Source organism: Eumetopias jubatus, unplaced genomic scaffold (genome assembly GCF_037043125.1).
Source record: "Eumetopias jubatus isolate StellerSeaLion01/CBP00866 unplaced genomic scaffold, mEumJub1_p1.0 scaffold_9, whole genome shotgun sequence".
Lineage (NCBI taxonomy): Eukaryota > Metazoa > Chordata > Mammalia > Carnivora > Otariidae > Eumetopias > Eumetopias jubatus.
The window spans coordinates 76,255,924-76,272,316 of NW_028274815.1; the positions used below are offsets into that span (position 1 = coordinate 76,255,924).

Genomic DNA, 16,393 nt, shown 5'->3' on the forward strand with positions numbered 1-16,393 from the left:
CAGAAGTCTGTCAAAACAAATATTCTAGTTTGAAAATACAGTCCTGCGGGGGAAAGGGGAGGGGTGGATAGTGGAGGAGGCCAGGGCATGTTCTAAGGCTGTGTACTTATTTCATAAGAACTGTGTTCTGAAAGACTGTTGCTTGTAGGAATGATAGAGGAAGCAGGATTCTGGTACATTAAATGTATTGATGAGGAAGGATGGGTTTTCTGGGGATTTTTGGTTTGGTTTTGTGTTTGGTGTTCAGCTCATATGATGACAGCCTTTGCTAAGAGTGAAACATTTTAATAAGAAAGAAGCTTTTTAATTTAATTCAAGAGATATTTAACAAAACTTATGTTTACATGGAAAAACTCTCAAACTGAGGATATTAAACATGTATAAACAGCCATGCACATAAACACACGGTCCACTTCATAATCATTTATTTGACTGGAAAATGCTAACTTTATATAATTTCAGTCTTAAAAGTATTGGCTGATTGATTCAGAAAAGCAAAACTTGGTTTTTTGTTTTTTCCCTCCTAACTTTTCCTTCTACTTCTTCCTTGTTACCTTAAAAAATTCATTTTATGGAAGAGTAAAATTATAGATTGGAAAATGCAAGGTTTTTAGATTTCTTTGCTATATAGTTGCTTAAAGCTGCTATTATAGAAGTTGCTCTTCAAGCTGGAGAAACATAGGCTGGCGTTTTTACTTTCCACTGGGATGGGGGTGGGTGCTAACCATATTAAACCTCAAGAATGAAAACCGTTGCATGCAAAAGTGGATTTTGAGGATTTCCTGACCACATATCTGTATGCAACTGACATAATTTTTTTGAGAGAATTTTTAAAACAAAATATATTGCATTGTGTAATGTTGAAGTAAATGATCATCCATAATAGGATGTATTAGTAATAAAGAAAATAATAGTAATTAAATACAAACCAGTTTATTCTTATCTCCTTTTGGCAAATTTTAGACTTGCTGCCATAAGCAATTCAAGGAACACATGCCTTCTTCCGGAGCAGTGGGAGGAAACCTTCCTGTTCTTTGATCCTCCGATTTGATATACTTTAGTTACTGGAAGAGACATTAATTAATGTAAAATTTCTTTAATTTTAGTAATTCAAAAGAATAAAATGTTTTTGAGGGGTTGAAAAGATCATGGTGCACCATTGGAATTTGCCTTTTAGTAAATGTAACATTTGTTTTCTAAAGAATTATAACAACATACTTAAATTCCAGAACAGTAAGCAAAATAGCTTAAGTTCACTGACTTGAAAAAACATTCTTTTATACTGCACGGTTCTAAAATAAATACTTAAAAGAAACAGAGAGCAGGCCATTCTATCTTGGATTTCATTTTCCTTCAGATAGAACAGCTAGAACAAACATTCTTGCTAGTTAACATTGCCTGTGTTTTTATGCAGTTAATAACTGACCTGTCAATCACGCCCTATATAAATACGGTAGTTGAATGCTTTCTGCTTTAGAAGCACTTTTATTTACAAGAGCTGCCAGCCAAGATTTCCAAAGGACTCCACGGGCTGTTTGCTTTGATCTGTTTTGAGGGCTGGTCTCTTTATACCTGTTGGTTTGCTATTTATGATACCTTTGTGTAATCAGGTATGGGGAGAGCAGATGTGCAGAATAAACATGTCTTAAGGAAACCAAGGCTCAAGAGAAATCATGTAATTATGCACCAACAACTTTAAAAAGAGAGAGAGAATATTTTCTTGAATCAACTTAGTTGCTGTTATGACAAGAAAACAGATGTTATGGTATTCGCCCCAGAGAAGGAAAAGATTCTCTCTTAAATCTGTTCATAATGAATGGAGGTGGTGTGTGTATCCCCACCCTTCAAAGGGTACTCTCCTTTAAATTTGTAAATTGCTGAGATGTTGCAGCTCTTCTCGGTGGACTTTACCTTTGACCTTTTTTCATTTGCTTCTTCCCTAGGAAATGTTTACCACATGTCTCTATCCAAATAATCGTCTCTCTTTGGGAATAGTTACCTTTGCATTTTCAATTGCAAATGCCTTTTAATGTTTAAGACAGGTTTCAAAAAAAAGGATGGCTTTTTGTTGTGTGTTTTTATGATTTTGATTTGGGGTTCCTGCTCCCCCACCCCGCCCCTGGACTGTGGGGAACTGAAAGCCAAATTTATCTTTGTATCCCCACAATGCCAGACATAGTGCCTCTAATAGCAAAAGGGTTCAGTGAATGAAAGAATGGCAGAAATTAAGAGAGACCAAAGTCCCTTTGGTCTTGTTTCCAAAACGATCTACTGAGTTTAGTTTCTTTCATCTTTTGATTAAATGTTGCCCTAATAATATTACATGTATTATGTTTACATACTGCTTTTCTCCAGGAATCCGAATGTTTGAATAGACTGGTGGAGGTTGTTAACTTAATTTTGCTTTGAAATTAAAAAGCTTCCTCTACCTTTTCTGGACTAAAAATTTTGCCAGCACTCTATAGTGCTTTTGGGGGAACTGACTTAGAGGTTTTCGGGCACTTGGAGTTGTTCACCCTACTGTGTTGGGAAATTCTGTTTATACTTTTCATATTGATTGTACTGACGTTTTGGGGTCAGCGACTTTCCCTTTTGTGACACTGGTATGAATGTTAGGTTTTCTGTGGAAGGGTGCCTGAACACGTCTCAAGGTTTAGAAAGCGGGTCTTCTGTTAACCAGAGTTTTCTCCTTGCTTTGTTGTTGCTCAGAAAACTTTGAACATCCAGGGTCTGTAACTGGGACGATTGCTATTTGGTTCTTTGTTTATAATTTTTAAATGCTAGTATCTCTAGGATAATTGTTGTAGTGTAAAGTGTAAAGTATAAAATGTAGCCCCAAATACCTTGGGTTCAGCAGTCTTTCCCAGATATCGCTTGCCAGAGTAAAATCATTTCATAAACCTTCAGGTAGATTAAACCTTGGCTTTAAACTCTGTGTTGCCTTTACACAGCTTCTGGGGGTCAAAGGTGGTAAAGGCCTGGGGTTGCCTGGAGCCAGCACAAAGCGAGCACAGTCATGCTGCCTTCGTTGAGGCAGGAGCCTCTACGAGCTATGAAACTGCCAAAATTACATTTGAGCACCTTCGGGCCTTTGATTGCAGAACCTCCGTTGGAAACTGAGTGGTACGGGGCAGCCCAAGAGCAGGCCAGAGAAGCACGTAGGAGTAAACTCAGGTCGGCCGTGCCCCAGACACCAGGGCAGAAACTGCCTCGCCAGTGATGAACACAGGGACAGTTTTGAAAGTCCGCCATCCTGCTTAGCTGGCAGATGAGCAGAGAGAAAGTCCCCTCCAATATTTTTATTTTACATTCATCCAAGGCTCAAACCTGTAATTAAAATTTCTGAACAAAGACCCTATTAACGTTCACCATCCAGATTGATGATTAACAGCTCTTCCTTCCAGGTACATAAGGAAATCTGTAACACGTAAAGCAAAATAAAGACCCTAGTCAGGTTTGGGGGAGGGTGAAATAAGGGAGTGGGCGTAGTTAGGAATGGGTTAGCCTTTCAAAGTCAGTTTTCGGTGCTGTTTAAAATGGACCTTTCAGTGGTTGCTGCATTTTCTCAAGTATATGTGATTTACTGAATGATCTAAAACTTAGTCACAGTGATATGATTTTACTTAAATATCCAGGAAAATATGCTGTTTTCTAAACTTTCAAACATTGTTTAGAAGAATTCTCTTTTTAATTCTTTTGTGTGGGCAGTGTAGATTTATGTGAAAATGTTTAGGACGGACCCAAACACAATTCATCATGTTACTCATTTGCCAAAACTTCAAGCCACTTTCCAGTATTTGAGAAATACGGTTTAAATTCACTAGCTTGGCATTCAGGGCCTTCCACACACCAGCCCGTTCTCTTCCAGAGGAGACTTTTTGTTCCAGCCCTTTCCACTGCCCCAGGCGGGCCTTACACACCCCTGCCTCAGCAGTGTCCTCATGCTGTCCCCTTCTCCTGCACACGTTCTCCCTCCTCCCCAGGAACAGTGAATCCTGACCATCCTGAAAGGCCACAGTTCACTCAGACTAGTTTAGGACCTCTCTTCCGCTGCTTTTCTAAATCTCTCAGCCCCCTGGCTGCCTCACTTCTTGTGAAACTAGCTCTCCCTGAACCTCCCTCTGTAGGTTCTCCCTTCTTCTTTGGTCTCCACAGCGAGGTTATGCCACTTCTTTGGCTCCTACCACGCCAGTCCTTCAATCATAGTTTGTTTTTGTTTTTCCATCCATTTCTGTTGTGTTTTTTAAACTTGATTTTTTAAGTTCCGTGAGGCTTAGAATTTAACTTATATGTGCTAATGTCCTGCAGAGCACTTAGCCCAGTACTTACTGCGTGTTTGTCAGTGGCTTGATTGATGGATGCATGTCACGGGCCCAGGGCTTGACATATTTGCAGTCTATAAAGACAGCAGGCTCTTTTCAGAACCGCTGGGTACCTTTGTACCAGGTTTATTTCTTGGCTCTTGCTTGGTACTGGAGATGTTAGGCCTAGTTCTGTCCAGAAAAATCTATTTTCCAAATCTTTGCATCAACGGAATGGTGTTATAGTCACACCCTGGAGCAGTCTGACCCGGGTGTTGCCAACTCCTTCTTATACTGACTAGCTGACCCTGTTGAGTGTTCCTCAGATCTCATTTCAGCTTTCTGGGTTACCTTTTATTTTTAATTAAAGGAAAGCTTATTTCTAAGCCCTTTCTTGAACCAAAGGCAAGTGAATATTCATTAAATGTTTACTTTCTTGACTTTAATTCACTTTAGCAAGTGATAACTCAGGTGGGATTATGTCCTGACAGTGATTTGACAGGGTCCTCGTTCGTGGTAGTTATTGACTTTTCCAGTATTAACCTTTTAGATAGAGCATGAAGCCAGCATCCTGGTGTCTGAACCATATAAGGAACTGGCTTTCTTTTAATTTTGTGTTTGGAGCTTGAGGAAGATGCACGCTCTGCCAAGTTGAGACTTTCGAGACTTCAGTGCTTAACTCATTTGATCTGAAAATTACTGGTAAAATTACTACTTTTGCCAAGTATAAAACCAAGTCTTAGAATAGTGAGGGCCCTGGTGTGACTGACACAGCAGGCTCGGAGCCTTCTAAAAGCTCGGACCAGACTTGGAGAAGAGATTTTAAAAATGCCAGCAGGAACCCATGCACACAGTGGTCAGTCCTTCACGTTTGGGTAGCGCTTTTTGACACTCTTACAGCTTACTCATTGACAAATATCTTCTGAGCGTTAGCTAGGAGCCGGGTATTGTGCTGGGTCTGTAGGATATGACGATGAGCAGTGACCAGATATTTTACTTCTCTGTTATTTTGAATTTTAATTTCTAGTCTGTTTCCTCTGACTAGCATGTCAGCTCCTTGGGGATGGGTCTTCGTCTATTCACTGCTGTGTCTCCAGCATGTACAGCTGTGCCTGACACATAGCAGAAGCCCAGTAAATAGTTATTGGTGTATGGATGAAGTTCTACAACGAGGGAAGTAAGGGTTGCTGTAAGAGCACATGGAGGATACGTGTAACCGGGGCCTGGGGGAATCAAGGAAGACACCCCAGAGCAAGAAAGATAATGGTCAAGCAGAAGGTTGTGCAGTATTTATCTGGGAAAGAGGTGAGGTAGGGGGGAAACTGCTCTGGTGCAGAAATCTGGGGGTGACATCACAAAACACGATTGCTGTGCAGAGTACAAGGGAAGGGGGCAGGAGGTGAGGTAGGGACCTTGTCAGCGAACTTGAGGACATGGGAGCAAGGAAAGCATTTTAAGCACAGGTATGACAGGACTAGATTTGTTTCAGTTTGACCATTTTCACTGCTGTGTAGAGAACACACTGTAGTAGCTGGATTGGCAATAAAAGCTGAGGACTGGGAGATCAGTTTGTTGGAATAGTTTTGTTTGTTAGGATAATGGAGATTTGTGGTACCCAGACTTTGGGATTTCATGAACCAGCAAAAAAATTTTTTTAAATATTGAGGCTCGACATCATAGAGTTGCTGACCTTTTCATTTTGTTAAGTAAAGACATTAAACAAACAAACAACCAAAAACCACGTATCAGAATCATTTCATAAAATAAAGGACATCTTAATGTATATATCCACAAATACACACACACACTACACACACCGGAGAATCTCAAATAAATGTTAGCTATTTATATTTTTAAAGATTTTATTTATTTATTTGACAGAGAGAGAGAGAAAGCACAAGCAGGAGGAGGGGCAGAGGGAGAAGCAGGCTCCCTGATGAGCAGGAGCCCAGTGCGGGACTCGATCCTGGGACCCTGGGATCATGACCTGAACCAAAGGCAGATGCTGAACCGACTGAGCCACCCAGGCGTCCCAATGTTAGCTATTTAAATGGAATACATTTAGCTTTATGAAAAATTTACTACATGGCTCTGTTTTGTCCCCACCCCCTTTTTTCCATTTTCCTCATGATTGGGCACATATGTGATCTGATATTTGTAAACCAGTGATCTAGCCTAGGAAAACATTTTGGAGGTCTGTGTTAGAATAACAGCAATGGTGATTGGAAGAAGGGACCACAGTTGAGAGGAAGTAGAGTCGGTAGAACTTGGTGATTTCAAAGTGCTTTCAGAGCTCTTACCTCATTTGATCCTAATGGTAACCACGTGATGTGGTTAGGTATTTTTATCCCCACTTCACAGATGAGGAAACTGAGACTCAGAAGTTCAGTGACTTACTTAAATCACATCTGATAACAGCCCATTGAAGTGGGACTCTAGATGTGTGGCTCCTCCACGCTGCCCTTTTTGGTTGGCTCAAATTTCAGGGAAGAAAGGAGAAGGAATCATGGGCTCTCTGTGAGTCATGTCTTTTAGGACAAAACATATGATACAGTCCATCCTTAGAATAAAACAATATTTCAGTGATGACTCTTTGATTCATCCTCGTTTCGCAACATCATCCATTACCGATCCATGAACTTGAGTAACCCTATTTAAATTAGGCCATAGGAGACTAAGAGGCTTCTTTGGCCGTATTTTCATTTTTATCCTGTGTTACCCTTTGTCCTTTCTATAAATAAGCCTTGGCCACCCTATTTATGGGATTTTGTGGAGGGGGGGATGGTGAGGAGGTGACGTTCTGTGTGTATGTAAGGGTATTTATCTCCTACGACCTTGTTTTTTCCCCTTTTCTTCCTCTGTATACTTGCAGATTAAAGTAATTCGGTGCTATCTAAATTCCAAAAAGACTGGAATAGACTTTATAGGGGACTGCCTCTTGTTGAAGGGCAAAGAAAGGAAGTGGAAATAAATAAAAAGAACAAAATTGGGCTTAAAGGAGGGAAAAATGGAGCAATAACAATTTGAATTGGACAAAAGGAAAAAATGTATTAGAAAATATTTGTGGGTATTTCCCCGTAAATGGCTTTTTATAAACAACATTTTTGGTGTACAGTCATAAAATCCTCTGACCTATGAAACACCAATTTAATGGAATTAATTAAAAAGAAGATGGAATGCCAAAATTTACATATGAAAACTATCATCAACTGTTCCTTCAATTAGTTGTTTTTATTTAGGCTTTATATCAATCATTTTGTAGGCTCCCTGGTTTCTGGCAAATTTGGAGACTTTCTGGAAAGCTATTAGAGTGACTTTAAATTATTTCCGTACAGACTCAACTGCTAACCAGTCTATTGTAATCACAAATGATTATATGAGAAACATGGTTTTCTTTTCCGAGGATGAAATATACTTTTTTATGAAGCATCTGCAGCTATTTCTGTTATATTCGGTTATGGAAGTGTCTATTTTTGCTACTAGAATGGATATATCAAAAACAAATAGTGTTTTCTTCTAATGTGTGAGTGGAAGAGTGTGAGAACTGTCATTGTCTCACATCCTTTGTGTGGGGGGGGGCGTGGGTGAGTGTGTGGGTGTGTGTGTATGAGAGAGAGAGAGAATGTTTATGTTTAGACACCTGAACCATGTTTTTTCTACCCATATGGATTCATCCATCTCATTTTATAGCTTTCTTCCTGGCCTTTGGCTCTTGTAGATAATTGTAGTATGATTACTGCAAAATATAGATGTTAACATATTCAAAATCCTGTGTAAATTTTTTTTATGTGAAACCCAAATTTCACCCGTATTTTCCAATGCCCCCACTTAATGTATTTTTAAAGGCTATTTGTATAGCAAGAATGAAAATGACCTATGTTCTCTGGTACTCTTGGATCCTAGAATCTCAGCGTGTGTTGACCTTAATGGTAATTTATACTGATCTCCTCTCTGTTCCTTTCATCTCTCTTTAAAGTGGGGAGAGAAACAAAGAGGCGAGGTAGCAAGAGCCAAGGCCAAAGAACAATGTGCTTATAATTTGTTGAGAAGGTACAGTGTTAGATTTGCCCATGTATTGTCTCATTTCTCACAGTAACTGCACAGAGTAGGAACTATTACTCCCAGTTTATTGAAAACAAAACAAGGTTACCCTGCTATAAGTAGTACTGCTCTGGTCTGGCTGATTCCAAACCTTTGCTTTTTCTGTATACTGTGTTTCCTCATTCCCACTTCACCACAGAGTAAATAATAAATGGGACATGGTTTCAAATTTTAGTCTATGATGTAGTAGCAGCCTTTTCTAAAATACTATGCTGTGCATATTATTTAAAAAAATGTTGCCATTGGAAATAGGCTTAATTTAGGCAGATAAAAAATATTTGAATTGGGGTACCTGGGTGGTTCAGTCAGTTAAGTGGCTTCTTGATTTTGGCTCAGGTCATGATCTCAGGGTCGTGGCATCCAGCCCCGCGCTCGGCGCTCAGCAAGGAGTCTACTTGAGGTTCTATCTCTCTCCCTCTCCCTCTGCCTCCCCCTTTCCCATGCTCTCTCTCTTTCTCTTTCTAAAATAAATAAATAAATCTTAAAGAAAAAAGAATATTTGAACTGCCTTAGTTGATGTGGCATATCATTACCTTTGTTAGAACTCATGGCATTATTTTATTTTATTTTTTAAGAATTTATTTATTTATTTGAGAGACAGAGCAAGAGAGCACAAGCGGGGGAGCAGCAAAGGGAGAGTGAGAAGCAGACTCCCCATTGAGCAAGGAGCCTGACGTGGGGCTTGATCTCAGGACCCTGAGATCATGACCTGAGCCGAAGGCAGCCTCTTAACCAACTGAGCCACCCAGACGCCCCGGCATTATTTTACTTTAAATGTGATTATATAATTGAATGGGTATTTGGCTCAGCACTGGGGAGTTATACACATTTTTAAGACTTTTATTTGGAGGTATTTATATACTTCAAATATTTACTGGGAAGTATCTTTGCAAGGTTAGTTAAAACATTTTCCCAAACTCCCAGTTTCAACGAGTCTCTGTTGGGAAAGATTAAATAGCACTGTAGAGTAGTCTTTTGGCATTCAAGCAGTTCCTCTGCTCAAATAACAGTGAATATAATTGATGGTCTTAGTAATAAGGTCATAAAGTCAAAAAGAGTTACCACAGTGTGGTCAACATTTTGACCATAAGGAACAGTATGTAAAAGTTGGTTAGCTGAAAGGATTTCCTGCCTCCTTAATAACTATTGTGTCTCAATTTCTTTAGAGTCATAGCTGAACTGGAAAGAAGGGGAAAACCTTTTAAGTAGAGCATTTTGTATTTAGAATTGGTGTTCCTTAGATTCATATGATGAAAAGCTTCTGTGGATGAGTGCAAACCAGACCTACCCTTTGAATAGAAATACCTTCCTGCTATGTTGCTTATTCAGAGTGGTCTTCATTTGTGCCTTCCTCTTGTTGACCTGTCTGTAACCCTTGTTTGACACATTACAGAATTTCATGATTCTGTTTTTAACTGGTAGAATTACTCGTTGCATTGGAGTACGTGTGTGTACGTGTGTATTTGTGTGACAGGGAGAGAAGCACTACAGTCATTCCAAGAAACAGCTGCCATCTAAAATTACAATCAGTATTAGAAAAAGAATAGAGCTTTAAAAAAAAAGAAAAGGAATGAGATAAAAGCAGACATAATATAGGAGCCAGAAGAAAACTTTTAAAAAGAGTTAATATTCTCAGAGAAACAAGATGAAATTGATTACGTGAACTAAGAACAGGATGGTGTCTTTAAAGGAGCAACCAGAGAATAAGAGCTCCAGAAATGTAAAAAAATATGATAACCCAAGTAAAAATTTCAGTACACAGGATGGAAGACGGAGTAAAATAATTCTTTCAGAGGTAAAACGAAAGCGAGCAACAGGAATGGAATGTGGGAGGGGAAAAAAATAAGAAAATTAGAAGATTATTTCAAGTGGTTCAACATCCAGCTTATAGAAGAGCTAAGAAAATTCAGGGCAGGAAATTGTCAAAGAAATAATAGCACAGGAAAATTTCCTAGAAGTAAAGGACGTGAGTTCCAGTACAGTGAATGGAAAATAATCCACACCAAGACACATTCATCATGCAATCTCTTAAATTTTGTAGAGAGGAAAAAACCCCAAAATGTTAACATATAGAGAATTAAGAATCAAAATGGCAATGGACTTAGAAGATAGATGTTAATGGAGCATTACCTTCAAAATTCTGATGGCATGTGATTTCCTTCTTCTTACTCTGTATTCAGCCAGACTATTAATCCAATGTGTAGATAAAATCATTACAATGTACTTTTTTTTTAAAGATTTATTTATTTATTTTTGAGAGAGTGAGAGTGAGAGAGAAAGAGTACATGAGAGTGGGGAGGGTTAGAGGGAGAAGCAGGCCCCTCACCAAGGAGGGAGCCCGATGCGGGACTCGATCCTGGGACTCCAGGATCATGACCTGAGCCGAAGGCAGTTGCTTAACCAACTGAGCCACCCAGACGCCCCTACAATGTACTTTTATTCAAAACATTTTTTAAAATTAAGGATAAGGAAAATTAGATTTTTTCCTTTCTACTTCCAGATAATAAATGAGTGAAGGCACCTAAATATTTTGTAAAGAGCAAGTTCCTGAACATTTGTTCAACACACCAGTGTCCGCCACTCCTCCAGAACAACTGTGTATCTTGAATGTATAATTTTAACGTTTTTAGATGTGTATAGGAAAGGTCCAGAATGGGGCAGGGTGAAATTTCTTTTACTACTTACTCTGTGTATTGTCTGATTTTTTTTTTTAAATGAGTATACATTAATTGTAGTCAATAGAATATAACTTAAAAGAGGGGGGAAAAGAGACATGACTTATTCCTTCATTTATTTTTTAAAATATAGGAAGTGCATGCTATGTCTGTCTTCTCTACTAGGTGCTGTAGGAGATACAGTTGAAGTAGAGAACACAGCCTCAGCCTTTGAAGGATTTTGGGTCTGGCTGTAAAGGGGAAATACGCATGGAAGGGAATGGCTCCCAGCCGTGTTGAAAGTCTGCCTCTGTGTGATCTCAATGTACAGGCTACTCTCAGGGCCAAGCAGATGGCTTTCCAGGGTCTGCAAAGAGATGGCAGCCCACTTACTTCAGAGTACTTTAAAACCCAGCGTTCGTGAGAACACCAAACACAGTACACTGATCTTGGAATGTCTAATTTAATAACTTTCATTTGCATTTCTACAGAAACCAACATGCTTCCTGCTGCCAACCCCAGGAGCCAGAGGTTAGGGTTTTTAATAATAATAACAATAATGAGTTATACTTATTCCAGATTAATTTTCTGGCCCTCCAAAAAACAAATGGCTAAGATGTCCAAAATGTTCCTTTCACAACTCTGCCAAGTGCTGGCTTCTCTTCTCTGTCTGGAGATCCAGCCAATCTGTTGAAAATTATCCCTTTTTTTTTTTGAGTACTTCCAGGCAGTTGTTCAGAGAGAAGACTAAATCCTGCAGTCTGAGATGGACAGCCACAAATGGAGACTCTTTTCCATACTACTGCAGCAGAAGAAAATGACACTTTGTGTTCTGAGTCTTACTTCATTTCTTCTAGGCATGAATTTGGGAAAATGTACACTGGACCTAACATCATACCTAGTTGTGGACAACATTGTGTATTAATTGGGAGTGTAACATTTGCTTGGTGACTGCTTGATTTTTTTGTTTTCGTTTTTTTCCTTGTAAATAGCCTTGGCCTAAGTGTTCACAAACTTATGGAAAACATGGGTTCACTGGGGGAAAAGAAGCATTGAGCCTAAATAAGAATTAGTCCATACCCTCTTTTCTGGTTTGATTTGCATGGGAGTTAGGGGTTTTTTTGTTTTTATTTTTGTTTTTGTTTTGGGGGTTGTGTGGAGGGTAGTTAGAGGTACTATAATGAGTTAGTAAGATTCTTTTAATTGGAATACAGAAGAGACTTAAAACTTATTTGACCCAATGGAAGAATCTGTGGTTCTGTGATCTCCAAAAGTACTTTATAAGAGCAAATGGATAGATTTTTAAAGATTAGTTTGGCTGGCAGTTTGCCTGCTCATCTACTCCCCTTAAAGTCAGTGGGTGGGCCTGGCTCGGTGCATGGGAGTGGGAGCTCAGGGTGGGAACCTTAATCTAACTTGAGCAGGCTGATTGGCAGTAGTGGAGAAATGGCTATCCGACCCAATCGTGGGGCACGCACTCCTTTGAAAACTGGCCTGTCGGGGCTACAGTGTCCTTTGCTCATTACGTGGATGCCTCGCACAGGGATGCTTGGGTTCCCTGTGTAATAGAAACCCTGAAACCCTGGTGGCTAGATTGGGGAACAAGAGAATTGTGTTCTAGGCCTGTACTTTCCCCCAACTTGTATTTTGATCTTAGGAGACTCCCTTAATTCCTCTGGGCATCAGTTTCCTCATCTGTGAGATTAAATTATCAGAGTAGTAGACTTCTCTGAAAGTCCTTCTAGTTCAAATATGTTCCTTGAAGGCTGAGACTCTATTGTCACCTTTCCTTTGCTTTGATAATACAAACTGGCAAATAAAAATTAGTCTTAGTGAAAATGTCTATAAGGTTTGGAGTAGGATCCTGGAAGAGTTAATTGAACAAAAGTATTACAGGAATAGAAACAAAAAAAAAACTTATTTTGAAATATTGGACCTTATTTTAAATTAATTTCTTTTTGATGCATAAAAGAAATTTCTAGGTGATTTTTTGCTAGTGTTTTGGATGAGGCAGGTGTAGCACTGTTTGAACTCTTTGTATGTTTAGTGCATGTGATTGACTAGGGTTTTAATACTTACACGATGCTCTTTAGAATTACCAAATAAGAATTTGTAAAGTAATATCCTTATAGAGTCAGGCTGTTGGGGATAGGACCCCTGTGGTTTGAAAAGAGGATAGCCCATCATTAATTGGGGCAAGATTTGTGGAGGGAGTTCTGAGAAAAACATTGAGAACGCAGCAGGTATTTATGGTGCCCCTCCTAGGTGCTCGCACCATTCTGGGTGTTGGGGTTGGAGCCGAAACAAGACAGCTTTCGGTTTCAGGGAGCAGCTTCCTAGTGAGAGGAGACAGACTTGAAACATGTTTAATAAAACAACAGTTATTGTAGGGAATGGTGAGCAGTGGTGGATGGAGTGTGCTTCTTTAGCTAGAGAGGTTGGAACAATGGGAATAATAGGAAGGACGGAGGTGAGGAATGTGGACTTTGTCTTTCAAAGCCTTCAGACTCTAATGTGTGCCTCTTGAGTTTATGGAGGTGTATCAGGGCCTGTGCTTGCTAAGATGAAGGGGGCGGCCGAGTGATGATAACTCACCTCAACCTCAACCCTGCTTCAACCAGAACAGTTCTGGCTTTCTTTTGTTTTGTTTTAAATATTGGGACTATTTTTGAAAGAAAGTTGTCCATTGCTTTAAAGATTTACAGAACAACTGCCTTGGAATAAACCAATTATGTTCATTCTTGCCCATAGTGCCTTAGCTCTTATGTTTTGACAGTTGAGATAGATAGGCAGAATAATCCCTCCTCCCCCCCACCAGACATGAGATCCTAATCCCTGCAACCTATAAATGTTACCTTGGAAAGATAAGAGGTCTGCGTTGATGTGATTAAATTAAGGATTTTGCAGTGGGGTGATTATCTTGGATTGTTTGGGTATGACCACAGAGGCAGAGACTAGAGCCACATAGCTATAGGCCAAGGAAGGCCAGCAGCCCCCAGAAGCTAGAAGAGGCGAGAATTAGATTCTCCTCCAGAGCCTCTGGAGGTGCCCTGCTGGCACTTTGATTTTGGACCATTGTTTTTTTTTTTTTTCTTTTTAATAACTTTTTAAGACTTTGTTTGCTTGTTTATTTATTTATTAGAGAGCAGGGAGGGGCTGAGGGAGAGAGAGAGAATCAATCCCAAGTGCTCCACACCCATTGTGGAGCCCGACACAGGGCTCGATCCCACAACCCTGAGACCATGACCTGAACCAATATCAAGAGTTGAACACTTAACTGACTGAGCCACCCAGACGCCCCAAGACTTGGTTATTAAGTAATCTATACACCCAACGTGGGGCTTGAATTTACAACCCCGAGATTAAGAGTCACACACTCTACCGACTGAGCCAGCCAGACACCCCTGGACCATTGATAATGATGTAGATTTCTGGCTTCCAGAGCTGTGAGAGAATAATATAGTAGTTAGGTTAGATTGTATGTTCCTTGATACCAGCATCCCTTTTATTTAGTATTACTTTTCCCCAGAGTCTAACTCGGTTCCTTAAATATTATGACTGTGTTTTAGTTATCTGCTGCTGCATAACAAATACCCTAATATTTAGTGGTTTAAAGTAACAACTCATTATTTCTCACAGTTCTGTGGGTTGACCGGGTTCAGCTGGTTCATCTTCACCACATGATGTCTTCTGGGATCACTCAGGTGGTTGCAATATCTGAGACCTCAGCTGGGACTGAATGACCAAGACGGTTTCACATTCCCATGTCTGGAACCTCAACTGGGAGCATAAGTGACAGAGGTGGGGGTGGGCTCATGGGACCTCTCTCTAGCAGAGTCATCAAGTCTCGAAGACTGAATCCAGAAGCTGCCATGCCTCTTGAAGCCTAAGGCAGAACTGGTACAGCATCACTTCTGCCACCTTCTGTGGATCAAAGAAGTCACAGGCTAGACCAGAGTCAGGGGAGAGGAAATAGACCCTGCCTCTTGAAGGGAGGGAGGCTTGTACATATAGCGAGGGTAGTAGGAATTATTGTTGGCCATCTTTGCAGTCTACCACAAACTGTTTAGAAAATTACTATCGAATTAACTGTTGGAGATGGACTGATTCTGAGATTTTTATAGATGACAAGATTTAGAAAGACATTCTCTAAGAAATAAATTTCTGGTGTAAAAAAATCCATAGAAGCTGTCCGGATGGGACCTTGAACACACGAAGAATTCAGGAGATGTATGTTTACTGGCCATCTGGCTGTGGAATGAGTAGGAATGTATTTCCAGGCCCACCCTTGGGCTAGTAATTTCTATAAGGGGAATGGCAGGGTACTTCCAGAACCGAGAGTTTCCACTTCCCTCCATGGGTGGAGTATAGTGATGGCAGATTTTGTGATTTGAGAGATTCTCTACCAGAAAACAGCTTCCAAAGGGAAGGATTAGGAAAACATTCAGTAAGTCCAAGAATGTTATGGCTTTCCATGGAGGATTGGAAGGGAGATGAGATTGGCAGGAGACCTGGTCAGAGTCCGTGCCCTTAGAAGAGAGGCCCTGAAGAAGATGCCCTTCCTTTAACAGGCCCTGGGTGGCAGGGGGGGACCATGGCCACGATCACAAGTGCTTGCTGAGTGTGAGATTCTGGCCCTGGGGCCTCTGACATCTGTTTAGTCCAGTCACTCATTCTTTTTAAATTACCGCTACTCAAGAGAGAAATGCTGGTGTCAGGCCCACTCAGAGGTGGGGAGAGGATTCTAGGAACAGAGTCAGAGATGGATGATCCTCCTGGTGGGGTTCCAAACCCAGATTTCTTTTTTATTAGTTGTTTCTGTTTTATTAGTTTTCATTTGCTCTTCCTTTTAAGTGTGTGTGTGTGTGTGTGTGTGTGTGTGTGTGTGCGCGCGCGCGCGCGCGCGCACGTGCGCGTGCGCTTTGTCTTCTTTGTAGGTTTATTTCTATTTCGGGGTACTGCTTTTCTTAAGATGTCCTTGCTCTTTTTATCAGCAGTCACTGTGGCAAGGAGACACAGGCCCTTTCCTGATTTCTCTCCTCTAGAGTAGTTTTATAGGCCAGAATCTGGGGATAGCTAAGTTTTAATAGTTTATTGGGTTCCCATTTGAAAAACCAACTGGAAAACCTCCAGGCTTTTGCCTTCAGCGTTTGTTTTCATCTGATGAAACCAGGTTTGCGGTGTTTGCTCCATGGCCTGTGACTAAGTCCTGGGTTTTGTTGTTGTGGTGGTGGTGGTTGTTCTTAAAGCAGGCACAAGCTATGCCTTTGCTGCTGTTTACTATGGAGTTCCTTTTTCTGCGTGTTTTTGCTTGCCTTTGCAAGCTTTCTCTCTTTA

At 40.3% G+C, this 16,393-nt stretch overlaps 1 protein-coding gene across 5 annotated transcripts in view; it reads left to right on the plus strand.

Moving 5' to 3' along the window:
* THADA (THADA armadillo repeat containing) overlaps positions 1-16,393 on the plus strand; it is a 322,099-nt gene that overhangs the window by 113,677 nt on the left and 192,029 nt on the right. The gene's annotated exons all lie outside the window — the stretch shown is intronic.